Source organism: Ranitomeya variabilis, chromosome 1 (genome assembly GCF_051348905.1).
Source record: "Ranitomeya variabilis isolate aRanVar5 chromosome 1, aRanVar5.hap1, whole genome shotgun sequence".
Taxonomy (NCBI): domain Eukaryota; kingdom Metazoa; phylum Chordata; class Amphibia; order Anura; family Dendrobatidae; genus Ranitomeya; species Ranitomeya variabilis.
This window is the reverse complement of record NC_135232.1, coordinates 417,730,331-417,746,025: the sequence shown is the minus strand read 5'-3', so window position 1 is coordinate 417,746,025 and position 15,695 is coordinate 417,730,331. Positions and strand designations below refer to the sequence as shown.

At 37.5% G+C, this 15,695-nt stretch overlaps 1 long non-coding RNA gene across 2 annotated transcripts in view; it reads right to left on the bottom strand.

Annotated features, from left to right (window-relative positions):
• LOC143812503 (uncharacterized) overlaps positions 1 to 15,695 on the bottom strand; it is a 68,735-nt gene that overhangs the window by 14,493 nt on the left and 38,547 nt on the right. For both annotated transcript variants that reach the window (XR_013223600.1, XR_013223610.1), the window contains exon 2: positions 12,237 to 12,358. This is a non-coding gene — a long non-coding RNA (uncharacterized LOC143812503). The remainder of the gene's footprint in view (positions 1 to 12,236; positions 12,359 to 15,695) is intronic.

Sequence of the window (15,695 nt, the reverse complement as noted above, 5' to 3'; positions counted from 1 at the left end):
AAGTTCATAATGTAGAGCCTTGAAAATAAAAAATATTTTTTTCCCAGAAAAATTGTTTTAGTCCGCAATTTTTTATTTTCCCAAAGGCAATAGGAGAAATTGGACTCCAAAACTTGTTGTGCAATGTGTCCTGAGTACATTGATACCTCATATGTGGGGGGAACCACTGTTTGGGCACATGGCAGAGCTCAGAAGGGAAGGAGCATCATTTTGGAATGCAGACTTTGATGGAATGGTCTGCTGGCGTCATATTGTGTTTGCAGAGCCCCTGATGTGCCTAAACAGTAGAAACCCCTCACAAGTGACCCCCATTTTGGAAACTAGAACCCCAAGGAACTTATCTTGATGAGTTGTGAGAACTTTGAAGACCCAAATGTTTCACTAAAGTTTTAACACAGAGCCTTGAAAATAAAAAATCATTTTTTCCACAAAAATGAATTTTTAAGCCCCTAATTTTCTATTTTCACAAGGGTCACAGGAGAAATTGGACTGCAAAAGTTGTTGTCAAATTTGTCCTGCATACGCCAATACCTCATATGTGGGGGTAAACCACTGTTTGGGAGCACGGCAGAGCTCGGAAGGGAAGGAGCACTGTTTTACTTTTTCAATGCAGAATTTGCTGGAATTGAGATCGAACGCCATTTCATGTTTGGAGAGCCCCTGATGTGCCTAAACAGTGGAAACCCCCCAATTATAACTCCAACCCTAACCCTAACCTACCCCTAACCCTAATCCCAACTTTACCCATAACCCCAACCACATCCCTAACTCTAACACACCCCTAACCCTTAATCCTGACCCTAACCACAACCCTAACCCCAACAAACCCCAACACACCCATAACCCTTACCACAAACCTAACCCTGACACATCCCTAACCCTAATCCCAATCCTAACCCTAATCCCCACCATAAACGCAATCCAAACCCTAACCCCAACTCTAACCCCCAACCCTAACTTTAGCCCCTACCATAACCCTAAACCTAACTTTAGTCCCAACCCTAACCCTAACTTTAGCCCCAACCCTAACCCTTAACTTTAGCCCCAACCCCAACCCTATCCCTAACTTTAGCCCGAACCCTAACCCTAACTTTAGCCCCAACCCTAACCATATCCCTAGCTTAAGCCCCAACCCTATCCCTAACTTTAGCCCCAACCCTAACCCTAACTTTAGCCCCAACCCTAACCCTAACTTTAGCCCAACTCACTTTAGCCCAACTCTAACCCTAATGGTAAAATGGAAATAAATATATATTTTTAATTTCATTATTGTTCCCTAAGGGGGTGACAAAGGGGGGGTTGATTTACTATTTTTCTTTATTTTAATCACTGTGTTAGGGTCTAAAATGAACCAATAGAAAAAAATCTCCTATTGTTGCTGGGTGCCGGCCGGCAGACATCGGCGGGCGCATGCCATTTTCTTACAGGAAGAAGACACCAGCAGCTGTGGGGGGAACCAGGAGGACTCAGGGACACCGGGAGGTACCGGGGGGATCGGGGGACCCTATTTCTCTCTCCTCTGATATGCAATCACATCAGAGGAGAGAGAAGTAAAATGGCAAATCAGATTTTTATTTTTGTGGTCGCCATTATGCGATTAATAACGGTGATCGCAAAAACCAACCCGAATCATATTCTCTGGGGTCTCGGCTGTACAATTTTTCCACAGCGCCGTCAAATAAAGGCGCTGTGGTTTGAGTACCATTAACTACCACCGTGAAAAGGCGTATCGGCGGTCGTTAAGGGGTTAAACCTCCTAAAATGCTACATTACAAAATAAAAGAACATTTTAAAAATGGTACTGATGTAAAGCAGACATGAGGGAAATTTTATTTATTAATGTTTTGCTATGGGATGACTATCTGGATTAAAGAGATAATCTTTCAAAGTTTGAAAATTGCTATTTTTTTACATTGCTGTCAAATTTCTGATATTTTTTATAAATAAACACAAAACATATTGATCTAAATTTACCATTATCAAAAAGTATAATATGTCACGAAAAAGCAATATCCAAATCAATGGGATATGTTGAAACATTTCAGAGTTATTACCATAGAAACACTATAGGAGAGAAAAGCGCCAATAGGGTCTTATCCGATGGTGATTTCAAATTAATATTTAGTTTGCACTCACCTGATATTCCACAATATTAGGGCATACAGGACTCATCAGAGTCAACAGCCAACGGAGATCCAACCAAGTACCCTATATTTTTTTCATGCACTATTGCTGTTTATTTGCTTACTGCAAGGTATTTGCTTATTATGTTTCAGTCTTTGGTTTTCTCAAGTGCATACTCCAAGTAGCTATAGCACTTCACCAGTAGAGAAATATAAGGAGACAGTTTGCATATAAATTATCTACTATATAATTGTCTAAGGGTCACTTCCGTCTTTCTGTCTGTCCTTCTGTCTGTCTGTCACGGAAATCCCAAGTCGCTGATTGGTCGCGGCAAAACAGCCATGACCAATCAGTGACGGGCACAGTTCGGCGGCAAAATGGCTGCTTCTTACTGCCCGCAGTCATTGCCCACTCCATACTCCCCTCCAGTCAGCGCTCACACAGGGTTAATGACAGCGTTAATGGACCACGTTATGCCACGGTGTAACGCACACCGTTAACGCTGCTATTAACCCTGTGTGGCCAACTTTTTACTATTGATGCTGCCTATGCAAAAATAGTTATATACTCACCGTCCGTCGGCCCCTCGGATCCAGAACAGGCCTTTCCTGCTCCTCGTGACGTTCCGATGACCACTCCATGCATTGAGATCTCGCGAGATGATGACGTAGCGGTCTCGTGAGACCGCTACGTCATCATCTCGCGAGACCGCAATGCACTCTTGGGACCGGAGCGTGCAAGGAGCATCGGTAAACGCTTCGCCTGATCCGGGGGCCAACGGAAGGTGAGTATATAACTATTTTTTATTTTAATTCTTTTTTTTAACAGGGATATGATGCCCACATTGCTATATACTACGTGGGCTGTGCAATATACTATGTGGGCTGTGCAATATACTACGTGGGCTGTGCAATATTCTATGTGGGCTGTGCAATATTCTACGTGGGCTGTGCAATATTCTACGTGGGCTGTGCAATATACTACGTGGGCTGTGCAATATACTATGTGGGCTGTGTAATATACTACGTGGGCTGTGCAATATACTGGCAATATACTACGTGGGCTGTGCTATATACTACGTGGGCTGTGCTATATACTACATGGGCTGTTATATACTACATGGGCTGTGCTATATACTACATGGGCTGTGCAATATACTGTGTGGGCTGTGCAATATACTACGTGGCTGTGCAATATACTACATGGCTGTGCAATATACTACGTGGCTGTGCAATATACTATGTGGTTGTGCTATATACTACGTGGGCTGTGCTATATACTACGTGGCTGTGTTATACACTACATGGGCTGTTATGTACTACATGGGGTGTGCTATATACTACGTGGGCTGTGCTATATACTATGTTGGCTGTGTTATACACTACGTGGGCTGTTATATACTACATGGGCTGTGTTATACAATACGTGGGCTGTGTTATACACTACGTGGGCTGTGTTATACACTACATGGGCTGTGTTATATACTGCATGCATGGGCTGTTATATACTACGTGGGCTGTTATAAACTACGTGGCTGTGTTCTATGCTATGTGGGCTGCTATACACTCCATGGGCTGTGCTATATACTCCGTGGGCTGTGTTATATACTACGTGGCTGTGCTATATACTCTGTGGGCTGTGCTATATACTCCATAGGCTGTGCTATATACTCCATGGGCTGTGCTATATACTGCATGGCTGTGCAATATACTACATGGCTGTGCTATGTACTACGTGACTGTGCTATTTACTACGTGGGCTGTTATATACTACGTGGCTGTGCTATATACTACGTGGCCAGCCGTGAACAACAGCAACAGGCGCAGTCTGGCCGCAGATTGGTGCGGGATTTGAACCACGCTTCGCTAATTAGTCGCGGTTGGCCGAATCCTGTGTATTCAAAGTATTATTCTAAAATCTTCAAAAATAAACTACATACATATTCTAGAATACCCAATGCGTTAGAATCAGGCTACCATCTAGTTTTTATTATAGTTAAAGAAGCTAGATATTTCGGCACAAAAATGCAAATAAAAATAAATATGGAAAAATATATAAATCTCAAGAAAAGCCCTAAGAAGTCTTACAAAATGAAAACACATAGGACAACATAGTAGACATTGATATGGTCCGGATTGTAAAATATTACTATATTTATGTAATGCCTTACTTTTCGTATTTAGTGAAAGTTTGGCTTTTTGACTATATTTTATTTTTATGCTTTGAGGGTCAATCTTCATCTTGTCGCATCACTTTTACGGTACAAGGAGTGCCATATAGAAAATCTCCTTCAGGTGGAGAAAAAGTCTTCACAGGACAACCTATTTGAGTGTATTTTCAATGTCAAATTAAAATTCAGGAAGTGGCTTTCTCCCAGAGGTCATGTGTTGCCTCACTACAGCTTTGTCCGGCTAACGAAAATGGAACGGAGCTATCCAAGGAGTTCAAAATAACAATATTAGGTGGGCACCACCGTCAGGGATCACCAATGACATGCTACAACAAAACGCAGCGAAATTTCAAGAAGAAAAAGGTAGCATGTATATCGAAGGTGATCCCTTTGATATACATGCTACCTTTTTCTTCTTGAAATTTCGCGGAGCTATCCAAGCAGATACAGCCAGTGCTAAAAGCTCAGAAATGTGCTGGTAAATAATGAAGCTGCCCCAGTGCTCACAGGAGGACTTCTTCACCAGATAATCATTGGAGGTTCCTGGGAGTTGCAGCTCCATCAACCTAATATTATTAATAACCTGAATATGTTCAAATAGGGCCGGGATATCTTCCTTAAAAATAATAATTATTATTATTAAAAAATAATAATATTACAAGTTATTGGTACCAGATTTCTATGATGGACATTTATCCAGGTAATTAGTCTGATTGCCATAAGTGGAGTCTGGAGGGATTTTCCCCCCTAATATAGGAACCTTAACATCTGCCTCATAGAGCTTTCACTATAGATAAGTGAGTCTTTTGATATTTGAATTCAGCAGGCTCAGTATTTTTTTTCCCAAGAATTTACTGATGCTCCAGTTGCCGTGAAAAGATGTGAATAACACTGTGAGGTCTCCTAGCACTGTATCTATCCCCTTTTAATTTCTTTAACACAAACTCAGCTTTAGTAATGTCAAAATTAAATTGATGGTAATCCTATAATAACCAACATCCCATTGAATTACAGTGCACTGAGAGACTCGGCGTCACTTTTTTAAATTAAAAAAATGATCTAAAAATGATCCCTCTAAGCCATTTATGATCAGACTGACCGTTCTGTGCAGAACACTGATGTAAACTGGCGGTGTCAACATTGTGCTGTGACTGAGATGAGTGATGGGCCAAACATTCTATAATGCCCTACACTTCCTCCCTACTAATATTTTGCCAGAAGCAAAGAATGTCAATTGTCTTACGCATTTTGTAGCACTACTGCACGGGGCGGCTAGTGCCACTGATGCTCCTAGTGGTTACCATATCCTTAGCCATGGTGTGCGTTTTTCTTCATTTATAACACCTTGTCCCTAGCCATTACTACTTATTTTTTTCCATACATTTTTGTACAGCACTGTAATTAACTTTTATATATCATTTTAACCCTGATTAATCAACCCTTGCCAAAAAAGAACGTAATAAGAAATGCTACGTAGGTAGGTAGGTACATGTATAGAAAGAAAATGTGACAGAAGGTCACATTATAGGTGTGGTTATATAGTTTCCAAATTAGACTAGTAAGACTAGTTTTCAAAAATAGACATGAACACCTACATTTTTTTAGTTGTCAAATTTCAACACTTTTCTCTTTCTAAAAATGACATAAAAAGAAATTCTAGATAAGTGCACATCTAAAATGCCACCTTGCGCAGTCTTGCTTCTCCTTTCTAGTGCCTTAAGAATGAAGAAAAAAATGTGTAACTAATTCAAATGCAGCCGAACAGATGCCAGCTACACCATTTTACTAATCAATCACTCTGGCACTATTTTGTGCGAAGATGCTCGGATAATGTCTTATCCGAGCATGCTCTGGTGTTTTCCGAGCATCTTGGGCGTGCTCATATATTATGTTCGCATCTCTGTGGCTGCCTAATTTGCAGTTGTTAGACAGCCTGGACACATATGGGGATTCCCTAACAAACAGTCAATCCCTGCATGTGTTCAAACTGTCTAACAGCCACAAATCATGCAGCCGCAGGGACTGGAACATAATATATGAGCACGCCCAAGATACTCGGAAAACACCTGAGCATGCTCAGATAAGACGTTATCCGAGCACGTTTGCTCATCACTATCTGGCACTGGTGCTGGCATCTCTCCTATCTTTCTCTCCCCTACCAGTTGAACCTGTGACAGACTCATCTTCACTTAGGGTACCGTCACACAGTGCCATTTTCATCGCTACGACGGTACGATTCGTGACGTTGCAGCGTCGTATAAGTATCGCTCCAGCGTCGTATACTGCGGTCACACGTTGCAATACACAGCGCTGGAGCGATAATTTCATGACGTATTTGCAATGTAGAAGCCGTTGGTTACTGTGCGCACATCGTATACAACCTGTGTCACACAATGCAATCATGCCGCCACAGCGGGACACTAGACGACGAAAGAAAGTTTCAAACGATTTGCTACGACGTACGATTCTCAGCGGGGATCCGGATCACAGTAGTGTGTCAGACACAGCGATATCGTAAATGCATCGCTGGAACGTCACGAATCGTGCCGTTGTAGCGATCAAAATTGCACTGTGTGACGGTACCCTTACTGTCTGGAGTATTTGTTCAGTGTTTTAAAGCTTTCTTTTGTTATCTGTTGATGAGATGTGAGCTCTGACATTCTCTCACTATCCTAAGTTACACTAAAATGGCTGCTGCATTCCCTTCTAAGGCTTTTATACAAGCTGTGATAGTCTCTTTTGATTAACAGCGTTATACCATTTGATGTCATACCTGCAAGACATTGTATGAAAGCTTGGGGAGTAACCATTACCTCTCTATAACTGATGCAATCTTCTGCAATGTGTAAAAAGGCGCAGGGGTATTTTTTTTTTATGAATCGCAAATTGCTCAACTCAAATTCGATTTAAATTTAATCGATTCATTGATCTCTAGGTTTTACCTTTCTGTGGATCAAAACATTAGGTTATAGGTTGAACTCGATAGACATGTCTTTTTTCAACTTTAACAACTATGAAACTATGACTATTGATGACCTTTCCTAAGGATAATGTTGTTCCTGTAGTCCTATCCTGCTACCGTCCACATCTGAATTTGATTGTATCTAAAACTGAGAACACTTGAGATCTCTGAAGCATTAGATGCCAGCGGAACATAATTTGCTGTAATATGTTTTTTGTGAAACCTGAAATCTTGCACCAGCAACATAATGGGAATACAAAGCTATCCCTGCCATCATACGGTAGTATCAGGACACATTGTACTGTAACCGTCGTACCCATCAGAATAGCTTAGGAGGCTCTGCAGTCTCTCGCTGCACACTAGCGTTTGCTAGGCCATCAGATGTCACTGTTGGTCCACATATGTGCTCGGGAAGATTAGTCAGCAGATGTTTGTCATGCCAAGTAAAAACACATCATGCACACTGCCTGATATAAATCAATATTACTTTGTTCTTCATATGGCAGGAGGGCTTTAAAAGAATATGTACGCCATCAGCATAGGTTTTAATAGACTTTATTAATAACTGTAGAGCCATGGTTGCAATGACTAGTGGAAGAGTAATCATGTTAGCCAGCTGTTGCGTATCTAGTAGGACTGTACATACTAAGGAGACTATGACACTAAAAATAAAAGAAGAATTTTTGGTCTGCAGTAAATTTTATATACTGTATATAAGTTTGGATAAATCTGCTTACTCTGTATTTCCAATATTTCCCCATACACGTATATACATACCGTAATTCCTTTGCATTGGCTTTAGGCAATGTATATCAATTTTCAAGTACATTAATAAGATAAATGGATTATGACAAGCTTAGACATAGCTCGCAGATATCCATTATTCTATTATTATTGCCATTAACCATTTCATTGTGGAGGTCAGTGAAAAAATATTAAAATGGATAAGGCATACATCTACTATCAACTATGATGTTTATTGTTTTAATGGAGAATAATGAATATTCAGATCATTAATTACCATAAAGTCAACTTTTGTGAACTTACAGGTAAGAAATATTTACAAGAGGTGTTATATATCTTTCTTGTCATTTTTCAAGTTAATACATCCATATTTGAATTGTTCCTTTTTTTCTTTATATCTGCTGAGTTTATATTTTAATACATTTATTAAAATGTAACGTAAAATAGCAAACAAAAGTTATAACCCAATTATGTGTTGGGCCCATGATACAATATATTCATATTTTTATTTTATTTAACTCTGATTTTTATTAAGAATATCATAAGTACATAATTGTTCAAATTCCTACCAGGAAAAAGTAATTTTTTTATTTGTATTGCCATCCGTATGTAAGTTATCTGGTTGCATCTGTTTTTACATATGAGCAGTTATTAAAATGTACAAGACAAAATACAGTTTCTTATGTTAAAGAATTGCAATGTAATACCCTTTATCTGTATGGGATATGATTTTTTTTTGTGCACCCAAAAACTGAAATAGGCGATTCTCATTCAAAATATGGAGAAGACGAGTGGATATAATTACTTTTTTCACGAGCACATTCGGTCCAGGAAAAATAACTGAACAGTCCTATTAAAAAACATTGGTCCGAGTGCTGTCAATATTTTCCATAGATGGCACACGACTAAAAATACATGTCCTGTGAGCGTAGCCTGGGAAATAATGATATTTGTCCAAATAACAAAGAACCATACATTTTACTAACCGTTACAACAGATCTGGGCATAGCATCTACAGAAAAAGAGGTTTATAGGACTATAAACTAGGCCTGAAAATGGACTGTATTATTGGAGTGATTAAAGGGGTTGTCCAAGACTCGGATAGGTCATCAATATGTAATGTAAGCAGCTGATCAGCACAGATCCATACATTATTTAGTGATGGCTGCTGAGCACTGCAATCTCCCACACATAATATATATATTATATATATATATATACTGTATATGTGTGTGTGTGTTTAGGTCAAAGAGGTGAGTGCAGTTATTTTTAGTGTAATCCTATGTATTTGCCGGCTACACTGATATCTCTTTGCCCAAAATGACCATGACTATTACAGCTTAAAACACGTAAAATATATACATGGCAGCTTGTTACAATGGTGGTTCATCCTTCTTCACTTCAGTGTCATTTAAAGTAGGAAAAGTCTTCCTTGTAGCCGTCACCTAAAATGTACCTTGTAATTTTATTTACTGCAGCTGCCAGAATGATTTTACTGCCAACAAACTTGGCAGATAGAGGCATAAAATTGGAAATTATTCAAAAATAGGTTTTTATTACAGAACGTTAAAATATATACACACATTAATATATAATTATTTCTGTATCTATCTATCTATATATATATATATATATATATATATATATATATATATATATATACACATAATTATTTCTGTATACAGCTAGTCATATGTATTTTTATTCTAAATGAATGGAGGGAAATATTAAATGGGAAATAATTTGTCAATCAAGAAGTATTAGATATATCTGTACAAATAGCAATATTCTGTTCCAGGCAACATGAAAAATTAGTTTAAATGGATCATTTGGTGACAATATATGTAGTGGTGTATAGAGCTTATAGTGTCACATAGGAAAACTCCTGTAATCCCCATTGATGTGTGGATTCAAAGTGTTAACTATCAGAGATCCATAATAATATTTTCTAATATATGTCTTAGTAAGTCCAATCAAGGGGTCTTGAAAGCAAATTGCGTTTTTTCACTCCAAACATGTCAGCGAATATATCTCTGGTTGGACCGGTGGGGAAGCCTTGTGAACTTTCTCATAAACACTTCAATGTTTCGGTCCTCGTAGCTGCCTCACCATCTGTGAAATGACTGCTCCATCCTCCACAGCTGAGGGTCTGTAGAGCAGCATCTGCAGCCTATTCACACAGTGCAGTCATTCTTGTACAGAAGCATGTTGACTAAGGCCATTTTCACACGGGCAATTTGTTGCTGTGGTGAGCAATTAATGCGCTATGGAATCAACATGAGAAAAACACAAAGCTTTGTTTCTATATGCCACCAAGCTCCATAGTCTGGTTTAGCTCACGGCTGCTTATTACCTACAGCCTCATGCTCACCAATTATCATGAAATAAGAAAAATAAAACTGCATGTTTTGGGACAGGATTTGTCTTAAAGCACCTAAAAGAGCATTATTGAAAACTTACTAAGACGCTAAACCTCCGAAGACATCATTGAACAGCTCCATGCTGGAAAAATGACCAACTGCGTTCCTAGATGAACAAGACCATGGTCCATAAAGGACAATGACTTCATCTGAGCTCTGATCCAAACAGTAATGGACAATGTGGGCAAATGTGTTAAAAGTGTTAAAAAACATGTCTTTTTAAATTGGGTTACTAATATTAGGAAATGTGGCATCTAAAAACTCCGACGGAATTACTTACTGCCCATTTGTGCTTACACGGGAGTCCTACTACCCTACACACTAGCAAAGTAGAAATGGCGATACAGGGAGGACAACACTAATTAATACGATCACCACGCAATGGATTACATGTGCGTTAATGCAGTTTTTTAGTAGTAAGTAATAATGCTATTGTAGAGGGATAACAAAAGACGCACGCAGATATGTGTCGTAAGATATAGGAAGACTACATCGTTTTGGATTAACCCCTTAATCAAGAAAACAGTTTTGGCCTTAAGGAAATAACAGAATTTCTTTGTATTTGTCTTCCCACATTCTGACAGCCTAGCCTGAACTTTTATTATTTTTACTACTCACTTCCTTTATAAGGCCTGGTCCCCTGTATGGGTAAGTTGTAGATGTGTGCTTTTCTTGTCATTATCCAGCTCATATACACGTGAATTAATTCCCTTTTTACAGAATTGTACACAACAAAAAGAGTGTTTATTGTCTTCTCAACAGTACAACTTGTTTAGAATGGTTAAGTTCTATACAGTAAATGTACACATAACACTATACTTCTAGAAATAACATATTTGCATGGAATAAAGATGGTAAAATTGCATCTTCTATTTTCTGATTCAGTCCTAATTTCACCAATTACACAAGCTTCACACACATTGCATTTACTAACTTACATGCATTGATATAGCTAAAGGATAGTTAGACAGATAGATGATAGATAGATAGATAGATAGATAGATAGATAGATAGATAGATGATAGATAGATAATAGATAGATAGGTAGATATATCGATATATAGATAGATAATAGATAGGTAGATGTTAGATACATAGATAAAGTCTAGAAAGAAAGTTAGATATGGGACAGATAGATAGATAGATAGATAGATAGATAGATAGATAGATAGAGAGATAATAGCTAGATATACACTAGATAGATAATAGCTAGATATACAATAGATAAATAGATATGTGATACATAGATATATATAATAGATATATAATGGATACATTGAAAGACAGATAATAGATAGATATATCATAGATAAATAGATATATAATAGATATAATAGATAGATAATAGATATATATATACAGTATCATAGATAGATACATAGATACATACATACATAAATATAAGAAATAGATATATAATAAATAGATAGATATATAACAGATAGATAGATAATAGATAAATATATAATAGATAGATAATAGATAAATATATAATAGATAGATAGATGATAGATAATGATAGATAGATGATAGATAGATAATAGATAGATAGGCAATGTCACCCCAAAGCGCACATATACATGCTAATGAGCTCTTTTCTATGAAAACTGACAGTTTCTGCATTTTTCCATGGATTGTGATCATTTAGTAGCAATAGTAAATCATCATATTAAACCCACAGGACTATCAGTAAATATGAAATAAATAAAGACTGATTGCACAAAACAATGGAATACAGGCTCCTATGAATAGCGTTCATTGGATAACATTTTCCGCATATTTCATTGCATAGATCACATAGTTTAGATTTACGCACATTCAATAGCAGATATTGAGGTAAGAGGTGATCATGTAATCTACCAGGGATCCCACGGAGAAGTGTATTCTTTGTCACTAAGTTGCCACCTTGTAAGGGGTCTGTCGCTGTCTCTCTATGTTCTGTATGTATAAATATATAAAACATATAAAATGTTAGATAATAGTAGATTAATCAGTGTAAATACAGGTGCAATCTGTGTAATTTTAGAATCGACAATTAAAATAGACTTTGATGACAAGCAATAAGAATGGAAATACATCTGACATTTCATACTTCACATTTTGTACTTAGAACCTCGCTTTTTCATTAGACTCTTTGTTACCTCTGGTCAAGACATTCTTGATTTTTTTTATAATGGCCAAATAAAAGAATAGAAAACCTATACATTCCTAAAAGAATTTCAGTTCCAAAAGTGGAATAATAAAATGGATATAGAGTCTTGGCACGCGTATGATAACTTTAACTGTAGCGTTTAGTCGAAAGAAATGTCTCAGCATAAAACTTCACTTTAGTATTTGGAACGCGAGTAAATTTTAATCAACAGTCTATCCAACTCGTCTCTTTTTATTATGGAAATAAAAGAAAACTGTCTTCAAACTGCAGGCAGCAATCGGCAGGCTCACAATCATCAACCCTTCTCTTCGGAATTATTGGGCAGCCAAATTAACAACAGGCAGCTGAAAAATAACTACAAAAAACATAGTCTCTGGTTTGCAAAATACAAGTATCTTTCCATATTCAATTATCAAAAGAATCCCCCTTAGAGTTCTCGGACCTGGAATGCAAGAAACGCAGTCATCATAAGAATAACACAGCTTAGTGTCAAAAACGTGACATCTTCATTACCTTTATGGTTGACAGTCCTGCCTAAAACTAGACTTAAAAGTATCATAAAAAACAAGAAAAAGGAAATACCATGACTCAGTAATTGTAATTCACGCGCGGCCAGAAATCACCGAATCCCATTTATTTCTGTTTACTGTATGGACATGATGCCATTCATATGTAAGACAATAATTCTAATTCTTTCTTAGATCTGGCAAATCTGTAGGTCATTTATATGGATACTTTATCTAACAAAACTGTGATGACATGTCCACAATAGTATTGTTCCTGTGCAACCATCGAAAACCATTATATATAAAATGCTAATGTGGAAGTGACTATATGAACATTGTAGCTAGGTACATGTACAGGTCCGTCAAATTAAGAAGAGATCTAGGATTGATTAGCTCTATTCCATACATGCTGATTTATTATAGGAAATTATATCAGCTACAATATTATTTAGAAATATTTATTCTGCACATTTAATGTGTAGATTAAAAAATGAAAGAAAGGTTATTCTAAAATATTATTTTATTCTATTCTAAAAGTCTAAGCATGTAATATAATAAACACGCAGTAACAGGAATTGTGAATCGAATAACATTAAATGCAGCTCAAGAATTAGGAACATTTTACACGTAAATATTTATCTACGGTAATTGAAAATGAACTTATCAATGTCAGGATCCTATAGTCCAAGCTTTGAGAAAATATAATGTGTAAAAGGAAATGGTATATTACATTTAGTATAATCTAATTGATGAGGATTATTTTTTGTTAATCTAGTGAGAATACTGAATCCCTGAATAATGTGTTGCCGGTTTTGGAAAAACAGTTGCCCTTTGTCTGTGATCTAAAGAAGACAATATGGTTTAGTAATGTGTTGCCTAAGATTTCACCCAAATATATATAATTATCGTTTATAAGTTCATAGACCTGACTACTGTAGCTTTAAAAAAAATAAAACTCTACAAATTAAGAAAGAGAAATCAGAGCTCTATTTTTCTGATGCAGAATTCTAAATCTCCTCTTTTTAGACATATAGTATTTGGTAAACTCCAGGATGCCAGCCATCACCACAATGGAGAACATAAAGGGGTTGTCCACTACTAAGCATCACTGTCTCCACCTTTGGACGTTTTAAACATGAAGAGGAAGTCAGAGATCAGCTGCAGCCCTGACTTCCTCTTCATGTTCAAAACGTGAAGGTGGGCACATTGATGCCAAACACAAAAAATATATATAAGGTCAGGGAAAATAATCAACTGTGTAACATGTAGTCCCTTAAAAAATCTATTTTAATTAATGCATACATTAAAAATACCTAATCCCAGTGAAACACAATAGATCTAGCCGTGCACATAACCTAGCAGTATCCCTACGCTTGGCTGCTGTCCCTTCCTGTCAGTGGAGGTTGGCACCCTGATAGAAGCGATTTTTTGGTGCCCCCACTCAATGGAGGCTATCCCCAGCTAGCCCTATTTGTTCCTATCAAGCTATAGGTGGGAAATCAATAAGCATAAAAAAGAAATGAAAGGAAAGCGCTAGGTAAAAAGAGGGTTATAATGCACAAAATACTTTACTTCCCCCATGCATATATTCCTAATAACCAGAAATAGACTATAGCTAAACAATGCACTTGTGTATAGCTATAAAGAATCCTATAATGTGTTGGCTATGATGGCCACTTCATAGATACACACAACCTATATTCCATAGGACTCCAGAAAAAAATAGATAAAGAATAAACAAGGGGGAGGTCAATTCACCAAACAATTAAAGCCTGGTTCAAGTAATGATAAATAGTCCATCATAACTTTCAGCGATATGCAGTTTTATAGGCACTGATGGATGACTCAGAGGAATGCAAAGAAGGGTGTTAGCCCAAGGACACTTAGCTTCCAGCCAATCGCCTCAAACACACAGTGATGCCAGCACTTGTTGGGTGCCGTGCATCACATCTCATAACAACTGCACGAGAGCCCCGGTAACGTGAGTGATGACACCGTTGGAACGGCGCCAGCATGTAAGGTGAGTATAAGCCTTTTTATTTTAAACATTTAGATCAAGAAGGGGTCGTCCTAGTAGTGGACAACCCTTTTAAGAGTAGAGATCATCAAACCTTTTGAAATTTGAATTTGCCCGCTTTAGTGAATTTTCTCTGAAAATTGCAGTTAGTCCAATTGTCTTGAAAAGATGTGTCTGACACTATGGGGTCTCGTAGGAGTCCATAGTTACAACTTATTTTATGTGCTAAATGGAAAGCCAGTCTCAGTAATTTGTAAGAGAGAAAGAGATTTTGCCAGCAAGTGATGCATCTAAATTTTAGGTGCATGCACAGCAAACAATCCTAACTGTTGCATTGCCACCAAAACCAGGAGAGACACCAGGTATAATAGTCTCTCCTGGTTTTATGGTTTCACAGTTTTTAAGGTTGAAGGACAGTAGACATAAGATTGAAGGCAGGTTAGTGAAGATATACCATGTCATGTGGTAGCTACAAGGCAAGTTGGGGAATCTCGACCAGTCTATGACTTGTGCAGTCTTCTTTAAAGTGTAAAATAGTGACGGATGTTTCTTGGCGATTCACGCAAATCAAAATACTTATGGCTCAAATTCAGTGGGACC